The following is a 13,174-nucleotide window of genomic DNA, read 5'->3' as shown; positions in this document are numbered from 1 at the left end:
TGACACTAGAAATGTCAAAACATGTTAATTTTTTGAGACAATTTTCTGAACGATTTAGTCTTTGATGATGTGTGCTCAACGCTTATAGATTATTTTACTTTTAATGGCTAACTTATACTATCGTACAGTGTAGTGATCACTAGGAATAGCAAGTATACTTTCAATTTTGATGAATTTAAATTTGCAACTGAGAGGATTTTAAAAGAACAAGTTGAATTATTGATGTGTGGGCGAGGAAAATAACGATAGGTTTTTGCCTAGTTAGTTTGGTAGATAGTCTGACAGATATTAGATGTGCTAAATATTTTCCTACCCTTGATATTGTTGTAACGTGTTGGTTGTTGGCGTGGTCAGGCCAGTCACGTGTTCTTGACCCGAGTTGTGTTAAAGTCCTGTAGAATAGACACTGGGAGGGTCTATAGTGTAGATATTCTTCTAAGGCAAATTAGCATCCCGTTTGTGTAAGGTAGAAAACTGAGCATTATTTCACAATTATAAATGCTAAAACTACACTTAGGGAATAGTAGCTTTAATTCAATTCAACTTATTTACCAAGCACATATTTATACGTTTGGATTTTGGGTCACAATCTAAACGTGTTTTAATGATATTACCCTTTTGGTTTTCCAAACCGAAGTAGGTGGAGCGATGCTTGAGCCTGTGAATTAGTGGTTGAAAGTCGAACCACCTACAATGTTTGCTGATGATTAAGACATTTATATTGTAACCGGAGTAACAGAATCGAACTGGGACTCACATTTAATTCCGTTCGGACAGTTGATTGATTAAAAGTATCATTAGTCCCATTGAACCAAATTATATAAAAATTGTGCTTGGTAAAAATTAATCATACTACCTTTTTGGTAATCAAGTTACCTTGAACATTAAATTAAAAAAAAACACTTGTAGCAAAGCAAATCTGTTTAAGAGATATAGGGTATAGAGGTGTGAGGAGAAAACAGCCATTGAAAACTAAATTTTCAGATGGAAGCAATGGAAATGAAATTATTGCTCGTGAAATCTCCTTTTCTTTAAACCTTTTCCTGTTGTTTATATTTAAACACTGAGTTTGATCAGTCGCAATTGGCTGCGCATAAGCTTCATGAAGAGACACTTTGACATATTGTACGTAGTTACATATTTTATTAAACTTTTGGAGTTGTGGCTAATAGTCGTCTTCAGAATGAGTGCTGCATCCTGTTTGAACACTTATCGCAGCTGACTATACCAGCGTTCATATTCATCCTAAGTAGTGCATCGATGAATGTTAGGGTTTTCGACCTTAATTTACTACTAAGTTAGAGGTTCAAACACTGCTCCAATTCCGTTTGGAAAACCAGTAGTATTACTAGTCCTCACAATTAGACTGTGGTCCGAAGCCAAACACACGTACATATACCCGATAAATGAGCTAATGGAAAACCAACATACCCATCGTTCTAAAAGTTAATGCATTATCACGACCAACAATGAAAATTAAGACTTACTTTACACCATTTATTTGTAAGCACAAAGTAGGTATTCACGTTTTCTTCACCGAATTGTTCTGCAATAGACAAGCCTACGCTTCCATATTTTTCATAAATACTCCGTTTCACAGGATCAGTTAAAATGCGATAAGCACGATTGATCTCCTTGAACTATGGATTTAGGAGAGAAATACATACTCAGAGAAAAACTTGAATGGGATATAGGACATTAAATGGTGTAAAACGGAAAATGTTTTTTTGAGTGAATATTCATTGAAAATGAAATGGTGGCTTAATGGTTTAACATGCCTAACCTTCAACTAATAGGTGGTAGGCTCGAATCCCGCCCCAGCATTTAATTCCGTTTAGACAGCCACGTAATGTTATTAGCTCCCACACAAAGTGTGGCTGGAAGTCAAGTAAACAAACGTGTACTTAATGATAGGGTTATACTCATTGAGAACAGTATAACTTACGTAATCTATGCTTTTTGAGTGGATATATTTCTATCTTGGTTTGGCTAGACTTACATTTCTTCCATCATACTCCTAATTAGTCTGAAATCGCATATCGAGGTAGGCAGTGGTTGAGCATACGTAGCACATCCCAGACACATTCATTATAAAGGATTTAAGACCTTATCAATCAATTCATTATGTCTGCTTAATAACCTCCATCCATCGTCTGACCGCTGTTAAAAAGTCATTGATTTCCTCAATTTATACTTTCAAATTGCTTTATATAACATTTAAAGTGGTCAATTTTCACAAAACTATTCATTCTGAGATATAAAGAATATACGAGTTGATATATATCTAGTCTATTTTAACAGAAAATCAAGACTGACGCGATAATAGCCTTACGAATTTGAGGAAATATCAATCCAGTCCCAAACAAAAACACTCTCCCTTATGGAAATAAAATTGTCCCGTCTCCGGCTCCATTGTTCTAAACATGACTGGAAGTCCTCTGATGTCAAATATTCCGGCTGGTGTATCACTGATTTTCTCACCAAATGCTTTTAAGCGCCAAATATTTTGCGATAACTATGCATACCGACAACTTTCTCAAATTCACTTTATCAGTGTCAGTAACATAAACGAACAACAGTGGATTAGTGAGTGGTAGTGACGAAAAGCTAAATACGTTTGATTTTCGCATCAACATAGAATACTGACCGTCATCCTAGCTTTGGATCGATTCTTGGAGTTTTCATAGCCCTCAATGAGACGCTTAGTCCATATGCAAAGTTGTTTGCCCAATTAATACATTATTCTAAGTTCCACTGATAAATTGAGTAGTTCAGTCCAATTATTTATTGAACAGTGCAAACAGTCAGTAACATCGTTTTTATGTGTAACATATGTGGTTTGTCAAAATATAAAAGAAATAGATTCAAATGTTTAGAAAAAGTTAACGCTTACAGTTTCAGCTGCTGAAGGGTTATCTGGATTTTTATCCGGGTGGAACTGTAAAGCCAACTATAATTAGAAATTTTTTATAGGAAAAAAGATACATGGTAAACATAAGTATAAATGAACGATCGTTTATAGCTTTACTGGTACAATACACATAAGCTAAACACAATGGTAGGTCCTCTAGGTATTTCTATTAGTCAGCTGAGCATAATCAACATACAGCTTAGCATAAATGTTGGTTGACCAATGCTGCTTATACCACATTAACCCAACAAGACATTTTATTTATTTAAACACATAAGTGGTGCAAGGAGGCACCAAATATATATGCGCCACATCGTCATTTGATTTGTGTGAGCTGGAATACTGGCTGCGCTCCCGAACCGAAGCCCAACAAGATGAAATTAAAGATATATATCAAAGGGTTGGGAATCATGTAGTGGCAATGATAATGAGAAAGATCGAACATTGGGAGTATGGTTTAAGTAGACAGAATGAAAAGGTAGGTACGAAGGGATACTTTGACTGAAGACATACATTAAGATAAAGTAAATGCGTCCAAACTAGTGTAAAAAGATTTCAGTTGTCACCCATCACTAAATATTGATCACGATTATCACGCGAATCTCAACCACGTGTTTTGCACACAACATCTTGACTCAGACAAATAGTTAGTGACTTAATGAACTGATATTACGTTTTCGATTAGTCTTTACTTTTTCAAGCCTACTTCCATACCAGTAAACATAGTTCGTCGAGATAGCCGGTAATTAATTACGCGCAACATGTCTTAGTCATTTCAATCGACGATGACTTACAACTTTATCAACCGGTTTAAAACCTTGTCTAGCACCCTATACCCAGTCTTAGCACTACTGTTAGTCGTCCCATGATACATGAGTAATAATTGGAGGAAAATATTTCTACTAACTTTCAAAAGTATTAAGACACAAAACTGAGGGAGATATGAAGCGTTAATACGAGATGGAAAAATGGTAACGTACTTAAATAGGGTCATTTTATATTCTTACACAACTCGAACTATAGCCAGTAGTTTTATACATCCGTATAACGCCTACCCAGAAAAAGATCCTTCTTACTTTAATTCTGCGCCAGCTAGTAGCGCACGAATCAGAGAAAATTTGAGATAGTACGATTGATTTATACTAAGACATGGCCCCCAAATGCCCTGGTACGACCGAGAGTGGGGAGTCACCTCTCCCTTTTGAAATGCTTTCAAATGGCCAGGTGGGTAGAGCCACTGCCACGGAAGTCTTACTCACTGCCTTCTCGTAGCAAGAGTGTTGTTTACAAAACTGAGAGGACGAAAGGCGAATGTCCGGCGTCTTAACTGGGTTGGTGGATATGGAGGATCCACCTAGGGGAGTTGGAAAACCCAATGGTGTACATGGGTTCCAGGATCCTGAGGGAACAAAAGGCGATGAACCAATAGTTGGTCACCGGCAACCATGGGACTGCTCCACCGCCTTGTGGATTAGACCTTCAGGTCAAAGGCTCGGAGTGTAGCCCTCTAAGAAGACCACCTGCTTCGGTTCGGGCACCCGTGCAGTATCCTAGCCCTCACCCGACCGTTGTTGCTACCTTGATGTGGTGGTCGGGCTTGCCTATCGTGATGAAGCAACCGAGTTATACTGGCGTGAAAACCGTTCCTCAAGGTCCTACCATGCCAGACAGACCGGCTGAAGAGCGGTAAGACTAAAAGCAACAAACCCAAGGTCCGAAGGCGAAGTCGTACTGCTGACTGTACAGAGGTGTGACAACAGTAAGGTGTTTCCTTCAGACAACCAGCATGACAGCGATGCTGCCCCTTCCACAAGTTGGGGTAGGGTTGAAAAGTTCGACCCTAAAAGTGCACACCTCACTTTATCCCACGGATATCCGTCTCCGGCGGTACGGAGCTAACACAAAAGTTACTCATAAAAAAGGTCGTGTGTGACTGACTCCAAGTAGTTGTCCCTTGGGCACTTCGGTCACGCTCCCAGGTCACTAAGACCACCTCTAATCCAATTTCCTTTTCAGGTACCTCCAGAAGAACCCTTCCACGGTTTTTGGGCAACCGGATAGTGATAACCGCCCTCATACCTCTAACAGCACTCCAGACCACTGTATTCAAGACCTAGTCCTCACACAAATCGAATGATTTATATGGCGCATATCTATTTGGTGCCTTCTTGTACTTATGTTTATGTTTAAATAAAAACAAATACTAAGATATGAGACGAAACTAATTCACTAGGATCAAATCCAGGATATATAACATCAAGAAAATAGGATCAAGAACATAGAGCTTTAGATAAACACGAAAACAAAAGACAAGCAAGCGGCGAAAAATTTCTGTACTACATTGTTGACGAATTAATAGATTTACTTATTTGAACACATAAATATTGGTACAAAGCGGCACCGAAATGCATGTGCGCCACACGAAGTCACTTGATTTGCGTGTGGGCTGTGATACTGCCCCGGGTGCACAAACCAAAGCAAAGAATTGACAGATGACCACTGGGAGCTGGCTAGTAAGCATCTATGGTTTGTGGGTAGTTGTTGCTTCCCAGTTCCCAACACAGTGGAACGATGATTCTTCGTGGGAAAAGGGAAACACGGAATTAGTAGAGATTTTATCGAGCCGGGGAGTGACCCTACAGCTAAGGGACGGCAACTAAAGGTTGGTTACACAAGGCCTTTGTGAGTGGTCCTAACATAGTAAGTTAAACAAATCTAGTCTAATTATGTTATATGACTGATCTATCTAGTAGGTGCTTGTATATGTGGGCACACTGTGTGAGGTTAGTGATACTGTCAGACTTCCTGGATCGAAGCAAGTGGAATGGTGTTCAAACATAAAACTGAGTATCTATAAAGATGTAAGACCACGAGCTAAGGTGAAGTATGGTATTTTTAGGACCCTAACTTTTGGGTATCCTATCTTTAGTTGAGAAAAGGTAGATTCGCTGTAAATGCTACATGTCTGAGGGAAATGCCTGCCTGCCGTCATGCCCTTATGTATTCAGAAACACCAGGATCTCGTCCACACAATTAAAATCGCCTTCTTTAGCACCACCATTCTTCATTCAACCTGTCTGGTGCTTGGACTTAGACGGGAAACTATTCCATCCTATATATTACGATATACAATCCCGAATACCACATCAAGAGAGTAGATATGAACGGATGACGATAAATCAGTTAGCCAAACAATGAGCAAAACGTTCTATGGCTTGTGGGCATTTTTTGTGTCGATGTCACAGATAAAGAAGTGCTTATAACTGTGTAAACTCTCACACATTGTGCAAGTTTAAATCTTATAATTGAGAATAACACATGAAGAGATCAACAAACATGAAATATTTTATTTTATTTGAACACATAAATATTGGTACAAGAGGGCACCAAATATAAATGCATCACACAAAACAATGAGAATGGTAAGAGGAAAAGAACAATAAATCGAACAGATTGAGTATAAGGTAGTGTAATAATAATAATAATAATAATAATATAATAATGGGGAGACGGAAAGGTACAACCTGAAGAAATCTTTCAGTTAAGGAAGATACAACTACTTTTTATGAAGTAAAAGGAGGTTACAGCAGGATCATCACTGGCTTATATTCGAGCCATATCTCATAACGTCTCTAGCCACCGTGTCGCACCATCTTTCGGACCCCAGCCAGAGAGTCGTGAATGGACCAACACAAGCTATCCCTTTTGCAGATTTCTTTCATACCACGACACCCATGTCATACACTGACCACCTCTCTCGATTTTTCCAACCAATCCCAGAGTCGGAATGTCAATGCACGACGTGGAATTCTGTGGGACGACATCCGTAGAACATGTCCACTACCGAAAGTCGGTGTTTCAAGATGGTGACATCAATTGGATTATCGCTTCTGTGCCCAAACACACGATGCCGAACCTCTCCATTACTAACATGGTGTTGCCACTGGATGTCAGCGATCCTCCGGAGACAAATTGAACAATCATTGGAAACATGGATATACTGAAAGGTCGTCTCGCCGTCGTGTGAGATCCCTAGTAATGGTCATATACAACTGGAAAACAATCTTGCGAACGGTTACACCTCAGAACAATGAAATAGTATCCAATGGTGTATGTGTCTAACTTTAATCAGTCTATGATATTGCGCGACCGTTTCCCATCGTTTTCGGTACATCCACACACTTGGAATCACTCGCTTCCGAACGACCGCCTGCCACCCACAAGCAAACGGTTGGTAGAACGTTTTCACCGACAACTGAAAGCTTCACTATCAGCTGCAAACGTTTCACAGTGGGCCGACGCTCTTCTACTCGTCTTACTAGGTATTCGCAATGCAGTCAAAGCTGACATTGGATACACTGCGGCTCAACTCGTTTATGGAACGACACTTCTACTTCCAGGAGAATTCCTGGATCCTTCATCTTCAATAAACATGGATCTAACCTCCTACACGAACGGGCTTACAAACGCAATGCGTTCAGTTAAACCTGCTTCCACTCGACCACAATCAACCGATGTTTTCGTTCAACCTGACTTACGATATAGTACACGTTTTCGTTCGTCGAGACTCACATCGACGACCATTCGAATCAGCATACGAAGGACCTCTCAAAGTTCGTCAACGTGAATCTAAGTACTATATAGTCGATAGGAACGGAACAAACGATAGCATCAGCATCGGTCGCTTAAAATCAGCTCATTTAGAAGGAAATCCTATTCACGTCGACTTTCATTCGGTACAATCGCACAACACGACTCCTACACTCATAATTCCTCAACCGACAACCAACACTAGCGATGACATTCCGAATGTATCTAAAAATAAACTTAAGACGACGCGTTCCAGAACATTTAAACGACTACTGCACGTAAGGCACTACTCGACATTTTATATTATATCGATCTTTCTTTTTACGATTTATAATATTTTTAAAAAACAGTTTAAATATGCTTATATATTTATATTTTTATTTAAAAAAAACAACAAAAACACAAATTTTTTAACGCTATTACGTGTGCTTGAGTTTATTCTCCATTTTTTTCGCCGACACTGTGTTTTTACGCACACACGAGTGTATTTCAACATGCGCTTACATTTTCTTTTCCAGGACGGCTGGAAAAGAACGATGCAGTTTACGATTTTCATTGTACTTTTTCTTTCTTTACTATGTTGTACCTCGGTCCCATATAGTAAGGAAAGACGACCAGACGCTACTAAATCTAGCAAGCTATCAGAAGAGTGTTTACCAACGACAAACTCTTTGGGTTTAAACTTCTGGCTGGCCATGTCTTAGGGTCATCACTACCCCACTAGGGGGAGTGATCTGTAGCGGTAAATAAATCCCCAAAATAAATAGCTCTGTAAGTCTCCAACATTGGATGCTGACCATGTTTTAGTGGACTCATCTAGCTGAAAGCTCTCAGTCATGCATCCGCACCAGATCGCGTGTGGTAACACTGTGCTCAACATCTACTGCAATCGCTAGCCAGATTAGATCAGTGAATTCCGATATATTGGTTATTGCCAAATACACTCTTCCGATCTCCTCGACTCTGTCTTTTGATTTCTCTTGGTGGGTACGAATTATATTAGGTGTTGCTGGTAAAAGCGTTGTCAAACACTGAATACCTGTGCCATCTTCAAGCACTTCTTGGTTAAATTGCGTTATTTCTGAGATTCCCAGTTTGTTTCATGATTCGAATATTCCTAATCATCATATTGGCGTCGCGATGGAGCCTGTGATGGAACAGTTAGACATTCATTCAACTTTGAATGTTTTGAGGATTATTTGGAAAGGTTTGAAATCTGGAGCATGACTAAGAAAGATGTGAAGAGTGATAAAATTGTGTCTCGTTCCCTTACATTCATCGGGAAAGAAGCCTACAGTTTATTGAAAACGTTGGCATATCCAGAAAAGCCTATCTCATTAATAAGGAACTACTACTAACTCACGTAAAGTGCACCAGTTTTAGATGTCGTGAGAGAGAAATTTTATAAAATGATTCGTCAGAATAACCAAAAATTTGGGGAATTCATCCTTGAATTGCAAAACCAAGCTGCCATATTCAATTTCGGTGATGATCTTCATGTGCAGCTGTGGGATCGATTAATTGCAGGTCTGTAATGTGAGCTGTTAAGAATGCCGAACTGTTCTTTTCAAGATGCTAGAAATGTATATTCCACGCTTAATTCGAGAAATTTCCCCAGTTGACTATTCTCCTTACTGACCCGGCTGCTTGGTATGGAACGTATATGCACTGCCGCCTACCACCCAGCATCAAATAGCTTAGTTGAACGGTTTCATTGCCAACTTAAAAATGCCCTTCGAACACACGAAAACAAAAATTAACACGAAACCTTACCGCTCGTTCTCTTAGGTATCAGAACGAGCTCAAAGGCAGATATTGGATGTTCCGCCACTGAACTTGTATACGGCCCGACATTGCGTCTGCCTGATAAATTTTTCACGGAGGAGTGACGATCTCGATAAATCAGACTACGTTCATCGTCTGTCTGAATTTATGCTAACACTATCTCCGGTGTCAACTCGAATACAACATCGACAGGTCGCTCTCCTCGAGAGTTATCTACCTGTTCACATGCTTTGATCCAAGGTCCAAGGTCTGTAGAGATAGTTGAAGGGCAGCCGAAGTTTGCAACCCATCGTTTGACAGAAAGGCGGACGACTGTTTCGGCAGTAATGTACTTGATGGGTATTGTTTCTGGACATCGTGTGAAACAATCCAGATTGTTTGTCACTTTTCTTTTCAGGAGGCAAATTGATCGCGTTTTAGGCATACCTCGGAGTACTTATCAAAAATTTATTGGTAGTATGGACTAGTCATGTGCCTTACTGTGACTGGGGACAATCTACAGCCGGAAAATGATGTTAAGCAAACAGATTAATATTTTCATCTACTAACCTCCGTCTGTGTGTGTCGATAATTATATTAAAGTGTTGTAGCAGGTCCATGCCAATGATTAGGACAGAAAAACTAAAATCCAGTGAATCGGTTTTGTGTAAACTCACGTTAAGACACATACCACTTACCATATGTGGTGACTAGTTTCTCGTTTGCCACCCGTAAGTTGGAAACTGATTCGTGCAGTCGATCGTTAAAGTCTGCCAGTAGAACGCTGACTCCTGCGCTAGCGTCGACGGGGTAGCGGTTTTTCTTTACCACACCAGTGATGTATAACAGGCAGTTGTGCTCACCGGAAACGGTTGCCGTTAAAGCGTGTCGGCTGGGAAGTTGCCCTAAACGTTTTCCGTGTCAGACTGTCTGGAGCTCGGTAAATTTCAGGTTTTTCTGCAAGTTTGAGATTTTCTGTAGTTATTATGATACCATCACCAGTCGAGGTTATCTGTCTCCCGTCATCTAGAAGCAGATCGCTTTCTTGAGTGCCCTCGAGGCGTTTTGGATCGTTTACGGTTATGACGGATGTTAGGTCAACGTGTCAGAGTATGACAGAGGTCTGTGACGTCATTTTGTGTCTTTTGATGTTTTTCTTTGACTGGGTACACGTCGGCGCTGGAATTACCGGTGATTTCAAGAATCCAGTCGGCGAATGCAGCCAGTTCGTCTACAGCGGTACTTTAAGATTAGACAAGTACCGCCTGCACCTGTCGGAGAAGCCTAGGCAAGAAGAGCTGTTTAACGCAGGCCCGTGGACCAACGACCTTTCCCACTCATAGTAACGTTTCTGTTGCTAATCCATGTTGCAGTTCGATGTTGTTGAAGAGTTGGTATTGCCTTCGTCGTTCGGTTAGATCTTCACATTTAAAGATAGCTTTTTTAAAAGTTTCGTAAGGTTCCGCGACATCACCAACAAACATACTAAATGTGAAGTACCTGTTAAAAACGCGTGATACTGTTGTCACCACTGTGAGGAATTGTGAACGGGGGTCTGTTAGACCGTGCTTACTGAAGTCAGCTTCTGTGTAGCAGGACCAAGACCCGTATTATCGGACCAGTCGGCAGTCGCTGATATGAGGGAGGCAAAAACGTCTTTGTCTTAAGCAGCTTAGGCGTCTGTTCTGCAGTGATGAACGAGAAGAATATTCGAGAACGATATCACAATATCTAAAAATAAAAAAACGATATATAATTTTCCGACTTGGGAAGGACTCACAGTTTGCGAACTGGTGTACCAAATCACATCGGGCTCGAAAGTATCAGAAGTATTCGGAGTTTGACAATACATTTGACAGTAGCACCTTTTAAATAGGGATATGCCACCCCAGTCATATCAGAAGTGAAGAGGTTCAAAGTTATATGTGAAAGGCAATAGGTTCCTCTAGAAGCGTTTTATCTAAGCTGGCTAACTGTTGTAGGAGATGCGTAGCACGGAGTAACTCTAATGATATGGTGCGGATGCGTGGTCGAGCGCCTTCACTAGATGTATCCATTAAAACTAATTTGGCCTCTGCAATATCATATATCGGTCAATTGGGCATTGTTATTCACACCATAAACTTCAGCAGTTACCTCTGACGGTAAAAATCAGTTCAGAAAAATAGTTCGAGGTTCGTAAGGGGATTTTTCAATAACTGAACTGAATTTCAGCTTAAGCAAAACAGGTTAGGTGATGAACATCTGAAGTTAGCTCAAAAAGTTCACGGCATCAACTTTTGTTGAGTTGTTTTGCATGACATTCTTAAACTTTGGATTTATATATTTTTTCAATGAAATCCATGACGTAACACAAGAAGGGAAATATCAAACTGATGATAAAACAACTATAAAATTCTGTGAAACTGGATTCATCGGAGTTTGAAAGGATAGCCTGTGGGCAGATTTGAAAGTTCGTTAAAAAATATTTGTGGTAGAACACGGATAAGACGGTAATGTTTGCATGTAAAGAAATATACAGTAATGAATAAAAATAATAACGCTGAAATTAAAAATGTTACTGTTGAGAATCACTGTTACCAACCGGTTGGAAACCGGGTTCACCCAGTAAGTTAGGATTCTATTGGTTGCTTGGCATAAAATGGTATGACGAAATGTTCATATTCCACAGTCTTAGAATACGAAAAGTCCATAATCTCAACAATTGAATAATGAGATGAAAATAAACGCAAATTTTTAAAATATGTAATCAGTACCGTGACTAACAAAGTGGAAATAAATAGTAATAAGACGACAAGGTATAGTATTCTAATTGTCGTATGAATTAGGAATTCCAGGATTAACGCAATTGAATTAAGAAGACACAGGCACAACGAATGCACTGTATTTAGAATTCGAAATCAAACATTCAACCAGTACAAAGGTATCATTAGTCCATTCAAACACCACATCCGCCACAGCTTAAATAGAAGTATAAGTGTTTGTAATCGGTTGTACGTCTTCTTGTTAAGTTCATCCTGAGTCTGTCCGACATTGTGTAAGATAAAAACTTTGTAGTATCTAGAAAGTGCTCATTAGTATTGGAATTAACAAACGAAATCGGAACAGACTCACCTGGAATTGTATACAACCAGCATGTCGGTTTTGTAATGAAATCATTAATATCTAGAATTCGAACCATAGATTTTTCAACACTATCCTCCCCACGAAATAATGTTGGATCTTTATATCCCCAGGTTATGAATAATGTGGCTTCATTTAAAACATATTTCTCACATTGTTTAGAGTAAACATTAGAACTGTTTTTGTGATAATGGTAAACAGCAGTTGATATGAAATCATCCGAAATGTAATCAAACTCGAGGTCACTTAGTACTCGTGCTTCGCATTGAGCAGGTTTTTCACAAGGATCGAATGCATTATGAGGAGAGGTAATATATGATATGACATCAAGATTTGATTCTTCTGAAATATTCTCATGAAATTCATTAGGACTGTCAGTGCAGAGCGTAGGATCGTTAGAAAAACCAGCATCTATCCAAACCACATCAGGTTTCCGATCATGATTAGGTTCATTTAACATATTTTCCTCAATATTGCAAGTAATTTCATTAGAAATATGTGAATCATTAGGAAAAGTCATACCTGGTACAATAGCATGAGAATTCTGATGTATATAATCGCTTCTGAATATGAGCATTACCTTTCGAAATAGTGGACAAAGACAAATGATCACTAGAAACATCCGAATTATTGAAATTTAAATTACAAGATTTAGTACAGCTCGAAGCGAAATGGACAGTAGCTTTGCATACTGACTGAATGTGTCCTACCTTACCACATTTAAAACATTTAGCATTACGAAATACACATGAATTGCGAGCATGAAACTTTCCACATGATAAACAT

The sequence above is a fragment of the Schistosoma haematobium genome, chromosome 3, assembly GCF_000699445.3.
Source record: "Schistosoma haematobium chromosome 3, whole genome shotgun sequence".
NCBI classification, from domain to species: domain Eukaryota; kingdom Metazoa; phylum Platyhelminthes; class Trematoda; order Strigeidida; family Schistosomatidae; genus Schistosoma; species Schistosoma haematobium.
This window is presented reverse-complemented; position numbering follows the sequence as displayed.